Here is a 17257-nt window from a genome sequence, read left to right as displayed (position 1 = left end):
GCAACTAATATGTGCCAGGCTCTCTGCCCATGTTACACATTTAAACCTTTGAGCTATATTGGAGGGGTTCACGGTGAAATGGCCCTGGCATCGTGTTGGCGTGTAGTAGGTACTCGGTATACGTCCGTGGTGTGAATAAATCCCTATGACTAATCTACAGAGAAGGTAAATATTGGTGCTCGGATCAGAGCCTTTGCCCCTGAACACTTGTGCCAGACCACTGGGGTGGGCTCTGCTCAGAACTGCCGGAACCTTCCCTAACAGTGTCCCCTCCGCACTTGGGGTTGGTCTGGGAGAGGCAGCAGTGAGTGGCGGCGTGAAGGGAGATCTTAATTCCCTGCCCAGGAATTGAACCTGGATCGCCTGGATGAAAACCAGGAATCCTGCCACCACAGCCCCTGGCTCTTGCCCCCAGTGAAAAATGCCTCTCACAGAGGCAGAACTGTAAAAACAGGTACAATGTTTATTATTAGAGACACAGCAAAACAAGTGGGAGAGCACACAGAGAAACAGTTTGTTTAGTTAAGACAGAAGCAGGGCAGAGATGCACACCCGGAGAGCAAGGGTGTGGGCGTCCCCCCAATGAGGAGGAGCGACGTGAAGAGGCGGGTAAGTCACTTATATAGGGCGGTTCTTCCGGGTCTGTGTTTACCTCTGGCCAATTATCTGGTTTCTTTTTCCACACCTGCCCTGCCCTAGGACCCTCCCCAACATGCGTGCGCAACGTTTTTCCAAGATGGATTACAGCCCAGAGGCCTATGGGACGGCCTTAGCATCACCTATTATGGGGTGGCGCCCCCTCCTTTTTGACCCCCAAGGAGTCTTTCTGCACATGTGCAATGTCTCCCTTGCCCCAAGGATGGGAAATGTATGACCTCTTGAATTTTTTTTTTTTTTTTTTTTTTTTGCGGTACGCGGGCCTCTCACTGTTCTGGCCTCTCCCGCTGCGGAGCACAGGCTCCGGACGCTCAGGCCCAGCGGCCATGGCTCACGGGCCCAGCCGCTCCGCGGCATGTGGGATCTTCCCGGACCGGGGCACGAACCCGTGTCCCCTGCATCGGCAGGCGGACTCTCAACCACTGCGCCACCAGGGAAGCCCTGACCTCTTGATCTTTTAACAGGGTTTAGGCCCACTCTGTCCCTCCCATAAAAATGTCCAGTGTCCGGTTATTTACCCTATTTCTGTTACTGGTTTTTATATCGAGGTGCAGATCTCAAAATATAGACACGAGTCCGGTCGTAAATATGTAGTCCGTTTGTCTCTTGCTTCAGGAAATGTAAACAGGGGGTTAGTAATGAATGTCCGGCCTGGAGCCCATCTTCTTCTCACCCCAGGAGGTGTGAACAGGAGACCAGTTGTAAATATCTAGCCTGGAGCCCATCTATCTCGTGCCTCAGGGTGGACCAGGCCAAGCCCCAGAAGGTGGTGCTTGAAACAAAGGATCAGAGACTTCCACTGACTCTGATCACAGTCAGTGTGTCAAAGGCAGAGGTGATTCACCTGGAAACTGACGAAGCTTATGCTCAGGGTCCTTGCTTGCCTCCACCCTGACAGTGTGGTCAGGCACTTGTACATTTTTGTATTTGTTGGCATTTTAATGTTATTTTTTCTCATTCTAAATAAGTATTCATGTTCAAACCTTGTTTTGAATGGGCAATTTTGTATTTTTTTTCTTAAAGAGGGCCCCTTAAATTGAATAAACATCCACAAACCTGCCCCTGGCTGACAGGTACTCAGCAGGAGGAAATGCTGTCCATCTCCTTCAGCCAGCCTCCTGCTGATCCAGTGCCCTCCCCAGACAGAGGTCCAGCCACTCTGCCATCGGCCACATGCACTGATGTGCATCTATCTGGATCCCCTTTGGCCACATCAGCCTGTGCACACACAGGCACGCAGTAAATAACCTTAAGTGGAGCCACAGACTAACAAGAGCTGTGCCCTGGTTTCTGCCAGGTGGTAAGACTGCCCACTGTCCAGAGATGCCCCCAAAGAAGGTGACTGTTAGAGTCAAGAGGAAGGTACTCAGGTACCAGAAACTTCTCTGGGGGCACCCTCAATGTGCTGACCCAGAAGAGACAGTGCAGGCTAGTGGTTAAGGCCTTTGCCTGTGGAGACAGGCAGCCTGGCCAGTCGGCATAACAGTAGTACCTACCTCAAAGGGTTGTTGTGAGGATCGAACAAGATAATCCATGTGGAGTGCTGTAGCCCAGTGCCCAGCTTTACAAGCGCCTACAAAAATCCTAGCTGTCTCCATTACTATGATTAGGAGGCAAAAAATGCCATGTTTCCGCTTTCTCCAGCACCCCTCCCCCACTCCCACTGTGACCGGGGAAAAGGATGCATTTCGTCAGCTCGCAGGACACTCAGCGAGCCCCTGCTGATTGTAGGGTGGTCCCAAGCCTGTGGGCCCAGGCAGCATGGGCAGTCCCCAGCCAGGTGGGGCATCTTCAGTGGCTAACACCCCAGCACGCGTGGGGTAGAGGCCCTCTTCCTCGGCTCCCCACTCGGTACCCTGAGGTCTCCAGGCATGACGGCATCCTTCTTCCCCAGCCTGCGCTTGTCTCTTTCTCTTGGTTCCCACAACACCACATTGCCTGATGCTCTCTCTCTGATGGCTCACGTTTTTTTGCTGGGCCCTCCTCATTGGGCTGCAGGGCTTACACCTTGGACCCTTCGTTTCTTCCCTGTCTCCACTCCCTCCCTTCGGTCTCATCCACTCTGATGGATATAAACACCATCTCCAGTCCTGGCCCCAGAACTGCAGACTCACGACTGCTTCCCCAGCACCTCTCCCTGGACAAGTCCAGGACAGAGCTCTAACCTCTCCTGGGGCCCTGCCCCACCCCATGCATCTGGGGAGTGGCAGCCCCAGCCTGCTAGCAGCTCAAGCCACACGCCTGTGAGGCTGTCTTGACTCTGCCTTCTTCTCTCTCCTGCTCTAACTTGAGAGGCATGTGTGCAGCTTTCAAGGAGCTCCCAGTCTTGAGTGTGTACCTCCCAGCGATTCTGATGCCGCTGATTTCAGGCGGGGCCAGGAGACTTCGGCTGCTTCTTCATTCATTTACGCATCGCAAGCTTTTGTTCAATAACCGTGTGCCGGACACTGAGGTATAGCTCTTAAGGAGAGCACTTCTGATGCCCAGGCACGTGGCAGGTGCTCACGTGTGTTGAGGTGGAGCTGGTGACCCAGAGCCCCCTCCCTCAACAGAGAAGGAGTAAGAGAGCTGGGTGACAGAGGGGCCAGGCTGAATGGGTACTTGGACTCCCCACCCACTGTAGTCCCTCTGTCTCCTCCCCCATCCCCAGCTTCCTGGAGTTGGGCTGTCAGGGTTGGGCGGGTTGGGCTTCTTGGTTGTTGCCATGGTGACTGATGTGCATCTATCTGTTCAGCAGAACTTTGAAGTTGACTTGGATGTGGGATAACAAAGGGCACCTCCATCTTGGATGCAAATTATGGCTTCTTTTCATCCTCCTGGGCTCTTTACTGCTCTGCTTTTGTTCTTGCCATTTAGATCAGAGAATAAAACCCTTTCAAATGCTGTAAATTCAAGACATGGGCAATTAAGGGGCCTCTCTGAGGTTCAAGCCTCCCTTTAGTCTCGTTGGAAAGCAATTTCATGTGTAGGAAAACAGATGACCCTGCAGAGACAGTCAGCATTGCCTGTATGTCACTATCCAATGAATATTTACTAAGCATCTACTATGTGCTAGGACTTGGGGTGGGGTTGGGATGCTGGGGATTCAGTGTGGTACAAGACCAACCAGGTCTCTGCTTTCTTAGAGCTTATGGTAAGGACCACATTTCTGTGCCTCAGTTTCCCCAGAGTACAAGGGGACTGAAGTAGCCCAGGGGTTTTCATACAGAGTTTTCTGAAGCCCAGGCAAAGGTTCCAGCCACTTACCCCTGTTTTGGCCTGAGTAGCTTTGCTTTGCTCCGTTTTATATATTCTGCTTCCCTATAACAGTTTGTTTGAAGAAAGACGTCCATAACTTAAAACAGAGAGAGAGAGAGAGAGGAGAGAGAGAGTGGGTTAGGAATGAAAACCACCGGCTGAGGATTCACTAAGGCTCTCTCCAGGTGGAATGTTCTGTGATGTAGATGCTAAGGAGACTGTAGGTTCTCCAGGCTGTTTGGCCACACAGAGACCACAGAAGGAGGTGCAGTTAGGATGTAAACCTGCCTGGGATGACAACATCCTGCCTTCATTTTGAACAAAGTAAGGATCCTGGTGGAAAGAGAGCGAATCCCATTCTGTTTCCTTCTGAGTAGACCCAGGGCTTCGCTCTTAAGGCATCTGCCTTCTCAGACTCTGGATCCCACCTCGAGGCCCCGCTCTGGCCCTCCCCCCTTCCCCTGCCCGCTGCTGGCCTCCGCACACTTACCCCGTGACTGAGGCCTGTGTCGTCCTCTCTGTCCAGCTGGACTGTGTGTTCTTAGGGCAGGATGTTTGTTGAAGAAATGTTAGTAGATGAGGTGCTGGGGCCCTGTTGGTGCTACTTATTCTTTGGGCCCTGACCCCACCCTGCACCTTTCCTGGGGTTGCTCCCGAAATGCAGGAGGGCCCAGTGGGCAGAGCGCGCCCTCTGCCACCTTCCTTCCCTCCCTTTGCATCACCCACCCTTCCTCCTTCCCGACAGGTGACTGAGGGACACCAGGCCCCATTACAAAGGCAACCTGAGTCTTTCCCCAAAGCCAGTCACATGGCCCAGCCAATCCCACTTAGAGCCATCATGCTGCCTGGGCCCACTGTAGGGTCTCGCCGGTATTGTCACCCTTAGGCTGAGTCATCTTATATTTGGTTACCCTTCTCTCTGAAGGCCAAAGTGATGCAAAGAACAAGGAGAGGTTTCGGATGGGAGAACAGCTTCTATTTAAACACCCTGAACTTGGTAAAGTTGCCCCACTGTGTGGGACTGCTGACATTTTGCTCTCTTGCCTGATCATTGTGGGGTCCGTTGGGAGATCAGAGGCACTCAGGTGCTCTGCATGGTCCTGGCACACGGTGGGCTTGCAGTACGGACAGGAGGATGGACTGTCTGCTGCTGGGCATGTAGGCTTAGCGGCCTCTCGGCTTTACCAGCTTTGGGGAATCCCTTCCTTCTGGGGATGTGTGCAGTTCAGTGTCATCAGCAATCCCGCTAACCAGCCCCTCCCTCATCTTTGGGGAGATGTGAGCTGTGGAGAACAGAGAGAAAGGGCCGTGTCAGGATCTGAAGCAGGCTGGTCGGTCGGCACACAATTTACAACCCATTTCACCTTCCCATTTTCCGGTTGCATAAAGACCTTAAAAAAAAAAACCTTAAAAATTAGCAATATGTATTCATGCAACTATTTTAGAAAGCATTTGACATTTGCTGGGAAGGGTGAATCTGTGGGTATCCCATGATCCAGCAGTTCCCCTCCCAGGCACAGACCCTGGGGAAACTCGGGCCACACATCTCCAGTGTGTTATTAGCAACACTGCTAATAACAAATGCAGGACACCACAATGTCCATCCACAGAAGGAACAAAGAAATTGCGATATGGTCCTGAAATGGAATACTATACATCAGTGATTAGGAATGAACGTTAGGTATACATCATATGGATGAAACTCACCAGTGATATTGGTGAGACTGAAAAGGAACCAGATAGAGAAAGAACACCTACAGGATGATTCCACTTATAAAAAGATAAAAAACAGGCAAACCTCAATTATATTTTTAGGAAAATGCCATAGGTGGTAGAATTGTAAAAAGGGCAAGGAACAGAAAATCTAACAAGTCAAGAACTCTAGGGGAAAGGAGGTTATTGTGATGGAGGAGAGAACCCCAGAAGCTCCGGGGCTTCCGGCTGGGTTTTTTTAAAAAAATTATTTATTTTATTTATTTATTTTTGGCCGCATTGGGTCTTCATGGCTGCACGCAGGCTTTCTCTAGTTGCGGCGAGTGGGGGCTACTCTTTGCTGCGGTGCGTGGGATTCTTACTGCGGTAGCTTCTCTTGTTCTGGAGCATGGGCTCTAGGCGCACGGGCTTCAGTAGTCGTGGCACACGGACTCAGTAGTTGTGGCGCATGGGCTCTAGAGCGCAGGCTCAGTAGTTGTGGTGCACGGGCTTAGTTGTTCCGCGGCATGTGGGATCCTCCCGGAGAAGGGCTCGAACCCGTGTCCCCTGCATTGGCAGGCGGATTCTTAACCACTGCGCCACCAGGGAAGCCCCCGGCCGTGTTTTATATCTTGACCCGGGCGGGGTCACATGAGGCTCAGTGAACAGTTATTTTTTACTCTGTAAACATATGTTTTGTGCCCTCTTCTGTATATATGATATATCCCATAATAAAGATATGAGAAAGAAGCATTAGAAACTTCTGGTAAATAACGCTTCAGAAAAATTGCAAGGGCATAAAGTTACCCGTGGAGAGTAAAAATCTTCACCTTCCTACTCTCCCCCCCACACACTATTTTCAGTCCCTGGAACTAAATACAGTCAGTACTGTATTGACTGTACAGTATCTGTCTGCATTTTGCATGAGTACATGTATTTATAGCCTTTTTGATAAGTTCACTTGTTTTCCTGAATGAATCATCGCAGACACGCTGTCCTGTGATATTTGATTTCACAAATCAAAGAATGAAGAATGTCTTGGATACTTTTCCGTGGTAAACCTTGCACTACCTCGTTTTCTTAAGTGGCCACTGGGTATTTCACTGTAAGGGTGACCACCACTTACTTTCACAGTCCCCCGTGTGCAGCCAATCAGGAGCTTCCAGATTTTTCCTACTGCAATTCTAAAGTCACCCTAAGTGACTTGACATGCAAATGTCTTAACTAATTTTCAAAAGATTTCTCATCCTAAATATTTTCTCTCATTCAGGGGGTTTGGCAAATGCCTGGGGTTGCAGAAGATATTCATGCTGCCATTTTAAAGGGATTTGTTTTCTACTCTCCTCAGAGGAATTAGGGTGGCAAAATCTGGAACCTCAAAAATAAGACCCAGAAAGTCACCCAGGTAACAGCACCTCTGGCCACCTGTGCAAAAACGGTGGACCAGAACCTTCCCAAAGGCTCCTAGAAAAGGGACAGCTCTGCCGTGTGTGTGTGCTTATGTGTATGTATGTGTGTGAGTGTGTGTACATATGTATACATGTGTGTGTGTGAGTGTGTACGTGTGTGTGTGTGTCCCTGTGGCACCCAAACACTGGTTTTGCAGGGAGACAACATCTTCTACAACAAGACAATAGTCAATGTAAATCCAATTGGACATAATGACTGGATTTCTCTTCCCGCTCAGAGATGGTGACAGTGATTTCTCAGATGCCTTTTAGTTACAGACAAGTTTCTGAACAAAATAATTAGGTTTGGGGCTTTGCAGTCGGCCCTATTGGACTATTGATTATCCACTAAAATCTCTTGCCCTGCGGACGTCTGGGTATGCGGTCAGCATAGCAAGTGGGCAAAGACAGCCCTGAGTGGGCGGGGGGAGCCTCCCAAGTCCCTTCTAGCATCCTCTGCTGCTGAGGGCTGCCTGTGGGCACCCACCTGTCGGCCCCTCCAGGTTGCACACCAGCTGTCCCCAAACCATGAAGGCCCAGGAAGCAGGGCTCTAGTCTCACTGCCCGGACCTCACACGTGGTGTGGCTTTGGGCATGCCTCTGTCCCTCTCTGAGTCTGCTTTCTCGCGTGGAAAAGGTAGCCATTAGACTCAATGACGTCCGAGGCCCCTTCCAGCACTGATGTTCTATCCCCACACCATCCAGCCACACACTCCAGCCATGTAGGTAATTTAATTCCTAGCAGCCATGTTTTAAAAAAGTAAAAAGCAACGGGTGAAATTAGTTTTAATAACATATTTATTTAACCTAATGTATCTAAGATATTGTTTCAGCATGTAACAATACAAAACATTAATGAAACTCTACATTTTTTTCATACTAAGTCTTTGAAACTCCGTGTGTATTTTTTTTATATTCTTTTATTGGAGTATAATTGCTTTACAATGTTGTGTTAGTTTCTGCTGTACAATGAAGTGCACCGGCTCTAGGTATACATATATCCCCTCCCATCCATCTAGGTCATCACGGAGCACCAAGCTGAGCTCCCTGTGCTATATAGCAGGTTTTATACTTACAGCACATCTCACTTCGGCCTGTGGCATTTCAGGAGCTCTGTGACCATGGGTGGTGAGTGGCTCCTGGACTGGACAGGGCAGGTCTACCCGGCCCATCCACTCTGCCTGTGCAGATGAGCACACTGAGGCAGAAGGCTCCTCACTGTGCCTCTGATGCCGGTCCCAGGGGTCTACTCTGTACAGTGCACAGCGCAAGCCATCCTTGGGGGAGACAGAGAGGAAGGAATTGCTTCCCTTGCCATCAAGGGGCGAATGACCCAGGTGGAAAAAAGAAAAAGAATGAGCGCAGGGCTTCCCTGGTGGCGCAGTGGTTGAGAGTCCACTTGCCGATGCAGGGGACACGGGTTCGTGTCCCGGTCCGGGAGGATCCCACATGCCGCGAAGCAGCTGGGCCCGTGAGCCATGGCTGCTGAGCCTGCGCGTCCGGAGCCTGTGCTCTGCAACGGGAGAGGCCGCAACGGTGACGGGCCCGCGTACAGCTTAAAAAAAAAAAAAGAATGAGCCCAGATGGACCTACTGCGGAAGAGCGCTGGCTGGTAAATGCTTTGGGGGACAGGCTATCAGGGCTTTGTGTATTCTTGGAGGTAGTGGCCCAGGGCGGGCTGTGGGTCATCCCAGGTTTGACTTTGTGACGACAGAGCACCTGAGTTGGGCTCTCGGGCGAGGAGTAAGATTTGCGGTCAGAGGGATATGAGGAGAATGTGAATGATGTCTGTTGCTGGGGCACCGAGGAGGCCAGTGTGATTAGAGCAGAGGGTGGGAGCTGGGGGTGCAGTGGGTGGATTGCGGACCACCCTAAAACGTAGGCAGGAGGGTTTAGACAGGAGCATTAGCGAGCCGCCTCAGGCTCTTGAGCTGGGGAGGGGCTCGTTGGAAGCAGTGGTTCATTGAGATCCGCTGAGTCACCGATGGATTGGAGGCAGTACCTGGTGCCAGGGAGCGGGTGAGAGGCTGCTTGTGCAGGAGGTGGTGACTGGGGTTGGGGGGGTCTTAAAAGGAAAGAGGAGCCATTCTACAGAGTTAGAGGACGCCTGTCCCATGGCCGTGAGCCTTCAGCTTTGATGGTGAAAACGTGACCATGTGATGACATCTGGGCGTTTGGCTTCTGGCTGGGCTCCCCTTCCCAAGGGCATTCTATGTGGATGGATCTGCCTAAGCAAAGACTCAGAGTCAGGAAGGAACAGAGGCTGGGGGCTGGGGGTGGGCGCGGGATGGCTGCAGGTAACTGCTGGGGAGGGAGGGGTCATGAAATGACTCAATTATTTGAGGCTTGTTAAACAAGCAGAGGTGTCAATTCCTTATGGGATCATAAATTGAGTGGGTCTTTTGGTGAGTTGGTGGGATAGTGGGAAAAAGGTTTTTCAAACCCAACCAGGTAGGAGGAGGCAGGGGCGTGGGTAGGTAGGAGAAAGGGGGTGAACAGTGCAGGTGAAGGACGTCACTTTTGCAAAGGCACATGAGCTGGGCTGGGCATAGCACTTTGCTGTCTCTTACAGCCTGTGAGAATAGAGGTCAATTCCTCGAGTTACCCCCAGAGGGCGCTCGCTGCTTAAATGATCAGGGAAACCTGACTCAACAGCTGCATTTAGTGATACTTTGTGCCAGGCAGTGTGAGGCTCTGCGGGGATGACGTGGGGAGTAAGACGCCAGAGGTCCTGCCCTGGCCTCAGCTTGCGTGGCGGAGGGATATAGAAGTCAGACATTAATTACAGTCTCATCAGTAAAATTGTGATTATAATGAAAAGTACCAGGAATGAAAGGTTTAGGGACCTATCAATATAGTACAGGGGAAAAATGCATAGGGGTCAGGGATGACTTCCCTGAGAAGAAATACCTCTCCATCCATTTACTTTCAACCTACCTGTGTCTTGACCTGAGACATACAGGCTAAGGGGGAGCTAACTAGTTAAAAGGGGTAAGAGGGAAGGACATTCTAGGCGGCATAAATGGCCTGAGCAAAGGCCCTGGGGTGAGAAGGAGTACGGGATGTATGAACAGATGGGAGACTAGGAATGAGAAAGATAAGCAGACAAAGAGGGAGAGGAAGAGCTTCGCAGGCAGAAGGAATGGAGAGTGCAAAGGCCCTGAGGCAGGGAACCCTACTGAAAGGAGCCCTCTGTGGCTGGAGGGGGAAGGCAGGGGCCAAGTGGCATAAAATGTGTGGAGGCTGCATGACCCAGGCTGGGAAGGGCCTCCGGGCCAGGGCTCCTCAGGCTGCAATGCTGGGACCCTCGTGACACACAAAGATATCTGAAGCCATGTGAGAGCCCAGATAATTATAAGGGAATCCAATTTCAGATCAGAGTCAAGAGCAATGTGGCAAATGAAGATGGAGGAGTGGTCGAGGCTGGACCAGGCACTTCCCGTTGGGCCACATTGAAGACATTTGACATTATCCCAAGTGCAAGGCCGCTGAAGGTTTAGACAGGGAATAAGTAGCGTGACCACCCTGGTGTTTTGAAACTCCCTTGAGCTGGTGAGGAGGGTGGACTGTGGGAAGGCTGGGTGGCCATCGGAGTAGCCACTGGGGATGACTGAAAAGTCCAGGTGAGAGTGGAGAATCAAGGCATAAAGCTGATGAAACACTACCCTTCACAGCTGGCTGGCTCCTCTGCAGCCTCTAATTACAGCAAATGTCCTCAGACAGGTTAGTGATTCTATCAAAGTGGCCAAACCTGGAGACCCACATTTTACAGATAATGCTGCATGAAGCCAGTTAAATTCAGTGATTGAATTATTAAGTTAGAGCATCTATGACTTAATTTCATTGGCCATCAGCAAGGCCTCCTTCAAGTAAATTGACATTTGCTTTGCCATTCTGTCTTAAAACCAGAACAGTAGATTTGGTTCAATTTCCTACAGAAAATGTGCTTTTGCAGTATGCAGAAGAACTCACAAAAGAGTAAAAATAAAATGCATTTAAAACAAACTGTGTCCTCACTCTTTGTATATGTGTTCAACAACAGTAGAGCTGGCTTCAAAGAGAAAAAAAAAAAACCTCTCTGAATGAGATAGCTCCTGGCAGAGACCTTCCATGAACACTTTAAAAGAATGTGAAGTCTGCTATTTGCTCAGGCTAAATGAATATCAATTAAACCAAGGTGGTTAATGGCATGATTCTGATCATCTGCGTTGCTGATTTTTTGGTCTAGGTGTTAGGTTCCCCAATTTGGATTGTGAAATTGTCTTTTTCTCTCTTTAATTCTGTCTGGTTTTGTTTCATACATTTTGAAGCTCTACTGTTGGCTGTATACACATTATGATTCTCAGGTCTTCTATTGAATTAATCACTTTTATCATTATGATATCTCCTTCTTGTCACCACTTAAAGTTTTGTTTTGATATCTATTTTATCTGATATTAATGTAGTCACTTCAGCCCTCTTATGCTTACAGTTTGCATGGTGTATTTTTTTCATCTATTTACTTTCAACCTACCTGTGTCTTTACATTTAAAGAGTCTCCTATAGACAGCATAAAGGTGGGACTATATTTTAAAAAATGCATTCTGACAATTTCTGTCCTTTAATCTTGTGTCCCTGAACACAATGTAATTGTTGATATAGTCGGATTTCAATCTATCATTTTATTTTTTGTTTTCTGCTTGATTCCTCTGGGTTTTTTTTTTTTGGCTCATCTGTTCCTCCTTTCCTGCCTTTTACAAGTATTTGAATACTTTACAGAATTCCATTTAATTTTAATTTTCCTGTTAGCTATTTATTCTTCTTTGTATTACTTATACAGTGGTTGCCCTAGAGATTACAATACACAGCTTTGACATTTTACAGTCCATTTACAGTTAATAATATACCACGTCACATAAAATACAGGAATCTGGCTGCTTTATAGCCCCACAACCAACCTTGTCCTTTAAGTTATAGTTGTTATAAATAATATACCTATACCGTGCCATAAATCTCTCAATTGTTATAATTTTAAACAGTTAAAAGCTTATAAAGAAAATAAGAGGGAAAAGGCAAAAAACAAAACAAAATAAAACAGAAAACCACCTGTGTCTTTTGCATTTAGCCAGAGAGCTTACTTTTTCTGATGTTTTCCGTTCTTTCCTGGACCTCGGTTTCCATCTGCTCTCATTTCCTGTCAGTCTGGCTTGAGACGCAGCACAGCCCTGCCTGCCCCAGGAGATAAAACCCACGTACAGCCTGTGCGCTCAGAACAGCCAACTCTGTACTGAAAGGCTTTGACTTCTCTAGGCATCCACAGGCCACAGCCCCCTTAGGGGGGAACCACGTGCACAGGGAGTTGAGTTGATCATCTGTCTCAGCTCTGCGTGTACTATCATCATTGGTCCTTGCAAGGTCCATTTCTTGGTTTATTTCCACTTTCCCACTTCATCCCAGATGCTCACTCCTCGGCCCCTTCTCAACGAAGGCACCCACTCCGAGGGGCTTAATACGGCCCCTTGAATAGGAATGAAACCTCCAAAATAAGTGGTGCTCTGCGAGCTTTTACTGAACTAACAAGCAATCTTGTTAAAGAACTTGCTCTCCTCCTCCTTCCTTCATACTCAAGACTTAGTAAAACCTGTGCACAGTCACCCGGGGAAATCCCATCTACGTGGCACTCCACGATGAGCACCCTCCACATTTCAATTATTTATTCCCAACTGAGGTTGCCTCTAACTTCCCACTGCCACCAAAAACACTGCGATGCCTACCCTAGTTCTTCCCCTTTAGGGATTTCCCCGAGTCGTAGACTGGATCAGAGGGTGCATGCTGACTTAATTCCACCAAGCACTCCTGATTGCTCTCCAGAAAGGCTGCACCAGTCCCCACTCCACCCCCAAGGAAAGCGTCCCCATTTCCTTACATCTTCACCAACATACGGCATTTACCCAGCTTCCTAGTTGTTGCCAGTCCAGTGGGTGTAGCGCTGCATCTCCCTCTCATTTTAATTGGCATTTCTCTGATCACTAGTGGGTCTGAGTGTCTCTTCATGAGCTTGGGAGCCATTGGGGCTTCCTCTGTCTACGAACAGCCTGCTCTTCCCTGTGCCTGGCTCTCCACTGGGTACTCCACCTCCTTTCTCTACCCATGTGTTAACCAGTGTATCAGGTTTTGCTGCCCACAAACCATTGTGTCTCATCAGGATTCTATTGTCCATTTCTGCTCTGATCCTTTGTTTGCATTTCACAGCATAATGTCCAGGTCATAAGTTTGTTTTCATTATTTCCAAGTTCTCTGGTTGGGGGAGCATCTGAGGATTTTCCCTACAGACCAGCTACACCTCCCACGTATCAGCACTTTCACTTTCACTTTCCCGAGGCCAGGGAACACTTAAAGTGTGAGGCTCTGCTATGTGCCAGGCACTATGCAAGGATCGTCTCCCTTGATCCCCAAAACAACTCTGTCAGGGGCCCCTCTTATCATGCTTGAGTGACAGATGAGAAACGGAGGCACATAAAAGTTAAGTAACATGCCCCAGTTCACAGAATTGTAAAACTGACCCAATCAGGTTGCCATTCATAGCTTAAACTCATGTTAGTTTATCTCAAATAATGCCTATTTCAAATAACTGCTATGTTCCAGAAAGCTCCATGCCTTACCTTTCCTAAATATTGAAATTTAGTGAAAAAAAAGTCAATCCTGGTGGTACCTTTGTACCTTCCCAGTCCCTAGTGTTTGAAAAAGGTGGTTGAGCTCACCAGTCTGAGTGCCCAGGAAGAGCAAATAAATGTTGTGTTCACTAGGGGACTTCCTCAAAGCCTGGTCCCAGAGGAGTGGCCTCTGGTGGGGGAAGGTGTAACCGTTGCCTTCCAGCAACCGTGCTTCTCTCTCTGGTCCCCATGGCTCCGCCTCAGAAGGGAACCCGACTTACCCAGAGCACATCCTTTTTGCAGGTATTTAATGAGCATCAGCTGTGTTCTGGAACCTCAGTGATGACCAAGAAGAGTATCCCCAGTCCTGATAACCTAGGGAGACAGAGGTAACCGATCACACTTATGTGAGTATTGTTCCTCATGGACAGACATATTCCGGAGGAAGTAACAGTTCCATGCAGATTTATAAGAGAAGGGGACCTGTCTGATACTTGGGGGATGTCCATGAAAGTGTGGCTCCTCCTAAGAAGTGGTACTAGGGCTGGTAATGAAGAATGAGAAGGTGATAACTAGAAGAAGAAGAGGAAGAAATTCCTAGGCAGAGAATGTGCAAAGGTCCTGAGGAACCAGAATGTGCAGAGGTCCTGATGAACCAGTGTGGCTGGAGGGGAAAGGCAGGGGCTGAGTTGAATAAGAGGCTACAGAGTCCCAAAGTCCCAGATCAGGCAGGGCCTCCCAGGTTGGCTCCTTCAGGACACTGGGTATGTATAAAGACTTCCCAAGCCATAGGAGACCCTCAGTTTCCATATGTCCTGTATTTAAAAATTGATCTGGCTAAGATGGACCCAGGTAGAGACACGAGGATTCTCTTTTATCACCTCCCCCTTCAACAATCTCCTGTCTCTCAGTTGACGAGGAAAGGCTTACCTCCCACCCAACCTGACTCTTACCATTTTACTGGGTTACATTGTTCTTAGGCATAAAAACAATATACTTTCTCTTCTTCTAAGCCTCCAAAAATCCTCTCTCCACCCATCTCATTAGGTAATGCACTTCTAATACAGTGTTCCTTTTTGTGTTTAATATTTATCAAAATTCATATTATATGTCTGAGGCGTTATCATTTATATACTACTAATAATTGTTATAATAACACAATTTTAGAGAGAACCTTAGAACTTAGAACCTTATGGCCATAAGAAAATTTTAAAAAGCTAATGCATATTCATATATTTATTGCAGTTCATATAATAGATAAGGTGGTGAATACTGGATTTAAATGATAAAAACATTACAGTTGGATAAAATTCTGTTGAAAGCAGAAAGAAAATATACTTTGAAGGCATAAAGGAAACAATGTAAATTTTTGAGTGTTAAAGAGAAACTTGTTAGTATTTTAAAATATAATACGGTAGTTTTATAATTCATTGGGTACATTTTAAAGAGTTATAATGGTTTTATATATAAAGGTGAATTTACATAACATACCCCTAAACTATTAAAATTTATGATAAAAGAATATTTTAGATGTCAGCTGAGAAATGTGTGAGGCATACCTATCTTTTTAAAAACTCTTTGGGGGTGTCAACAAGAAGTTTGAAGACACTGTTATAGGCCATGGTGCTCTAGGGGTGGTGGCAGAGATCAGGCGGAGGGAACACAGGGGCTGGCATTTTCCCTAGGGCCATATTCCTCCAGCTGCCTGGGCTGGAGTTGGTGTGGCTTCCTGTGTTCACTGTTGTGGTGTTGCTACCAGAATGTGTAAGCACCCCAAGGATGGGGATTTTGTCTCTTTGGGCCGTTAATGTCTCTCCAGTATCAACCACGGTGCCTAGCATGTACTAGAAGCTCAACAGATATTTGTTGGATGGATGAATGGTGGACACTGACTCTCACTTGGTGCCAGGGACTGTGTTAAGGGATGACTGTGGATCCCCACTTAATCCTCACAACAACTCTGCAGTATGTCCAGTTGGCATCCCCACTGCAGAGATGGGGAAACTAAGGCACAGAGAGGATACATAATGTGCCCGAGGTCACCAATCAAGGACGGAGTGGACTGGGACCCAGGCATCCTGACAAGAGCCCTTAACCATGCTGCCTGCCTGCCCAGGGGGCACAGGGGCAGGACCTGTGTCTTTGTTCTGAAACTCCAGGCACTTTGGGGCACCCCATGAACGTGATATCCTTCACAGCCAGCTGAAACAGCTCCCTGCCATCTGTTCTCTCCTCCTAAGTGGTTTTCCTTCTCTCTTCCCTGTTTAATATTTAAGTTGCACATATCCTGGGACATCCCAGAGTCCGCATGTTCCTGACCTACTTACGTATCCAACCATTTTTCTCACATCGGGGGCAGCACAGGGGGGTTTTGGGAAGGAAGTAAGGAGGTGCAGAGAGTGGGGAGCCCTACACATCACCCTGCTGCTCTAAGCCGTCTCCAGCTGACAAGGAAACATTCAGAAAACAAGGCCAGACTCTACGGCTGAGGCTGCAGCAGACAACGTTTATTTCAAGTGGCTTTCCGCGAAAACAGCTCCTGCTTCTCCCACCCCCAGAAGGGTCTTCAAAGCTTCAGCTCTGTTTGGGGCATGTCTGTTTGTTTCTTTTCTATTTATAAAATGGAGGGACTTGGAAATCAAAGGCGGGCTGCTACTCCTTGGTAGTGAGGATGACAGCTCCAGGTCAGCCACACACAGGCACTTTGCCTGTTTCAACCATCTTTTTAATCAGAATCCCTGGGGAAAACGCCGAGGGGTGAGGACTACAGCACACAGGGCCTGGGGCAGCTGCCCCGTAAGCCCTTTTACTAAGGCGCCAGGCACTCACCTATTCTCCAGTGTCCCCTGCTCAGGGTGACATGGTCCTATTTTATGAGAATTGGATTCAGGCCCTGGGGCCCTCAGCACCCCACTCTCACTGTGGAGTGACACTGAGAGATGTCCCCTTTCCCCCTGTTTCCACATCACCATCTGGAGGGTACCTGAGGACCCGATGGTCAAAGACTCCAAGTGGCACCCTGCATCATGATACCGAGGTGGGAGAGGGGAGGGGTGGTGGGGTGCAGAGTGGCTTCTCCAGGAAAGAGATCGGTCCCCGGCTCCCAACACCCTAAGACCTCTTTCCTTGGCACACTCACTAGCCTTCATGTTCTCACGGCCAATTTCAGGAACAGGGAGGCTCAAAGAGAGCTTTAGCTCCTAATTGGGCCAGGTGAAACCACTAATCCCTGACTCCTTATCTTAGCCCCTGACCCTTCACCCTGGGATCCTTGACCTCTCGGCCTGGGGCTTTTGACGTCCTCCCTCTGCGACCCATCCACTTCATCCGGACCCGGGTTCCCAGGGCTTACGGCCAAGTGCAGGAACAGGGGCTCGGGTCTGCTCAGGACGGGGCGACCTTAGGATCCGGGCTCAGAACCTGGTCGGGCACCTGGCGGGGAAAGGAAGGCGGTGGCTACTCCGACGCAGTGACGGCGCGGGAGGGCGGAGGCCGGGGCGCCCCAGCCCCCCGCCCCCGCCGGCCCTGACGTCAGAGCCAGAGCCGGTAAACTGAGCGGCGGCCGCCGGGCGCTGGGGCGGAGACTGCGAC

Source organism: Leucopleurus acutus, assembly GCF_964270905.1.
Source record: "Leucopleurus acutus genome assembly, chromosome: 14".
In the NCBI taxonomy this organism is placed as follows: Eukaryota; Metazoa; Chordata; class Mammalia; order Artiodactyla; family Delphinidae; genus Leucopleurus; species Leucopleurus acutus.
The sequence above is the reverse complement of the archived record's forward strand: the minus strand, read 5'-3'. Positions refer to the sequence as shown.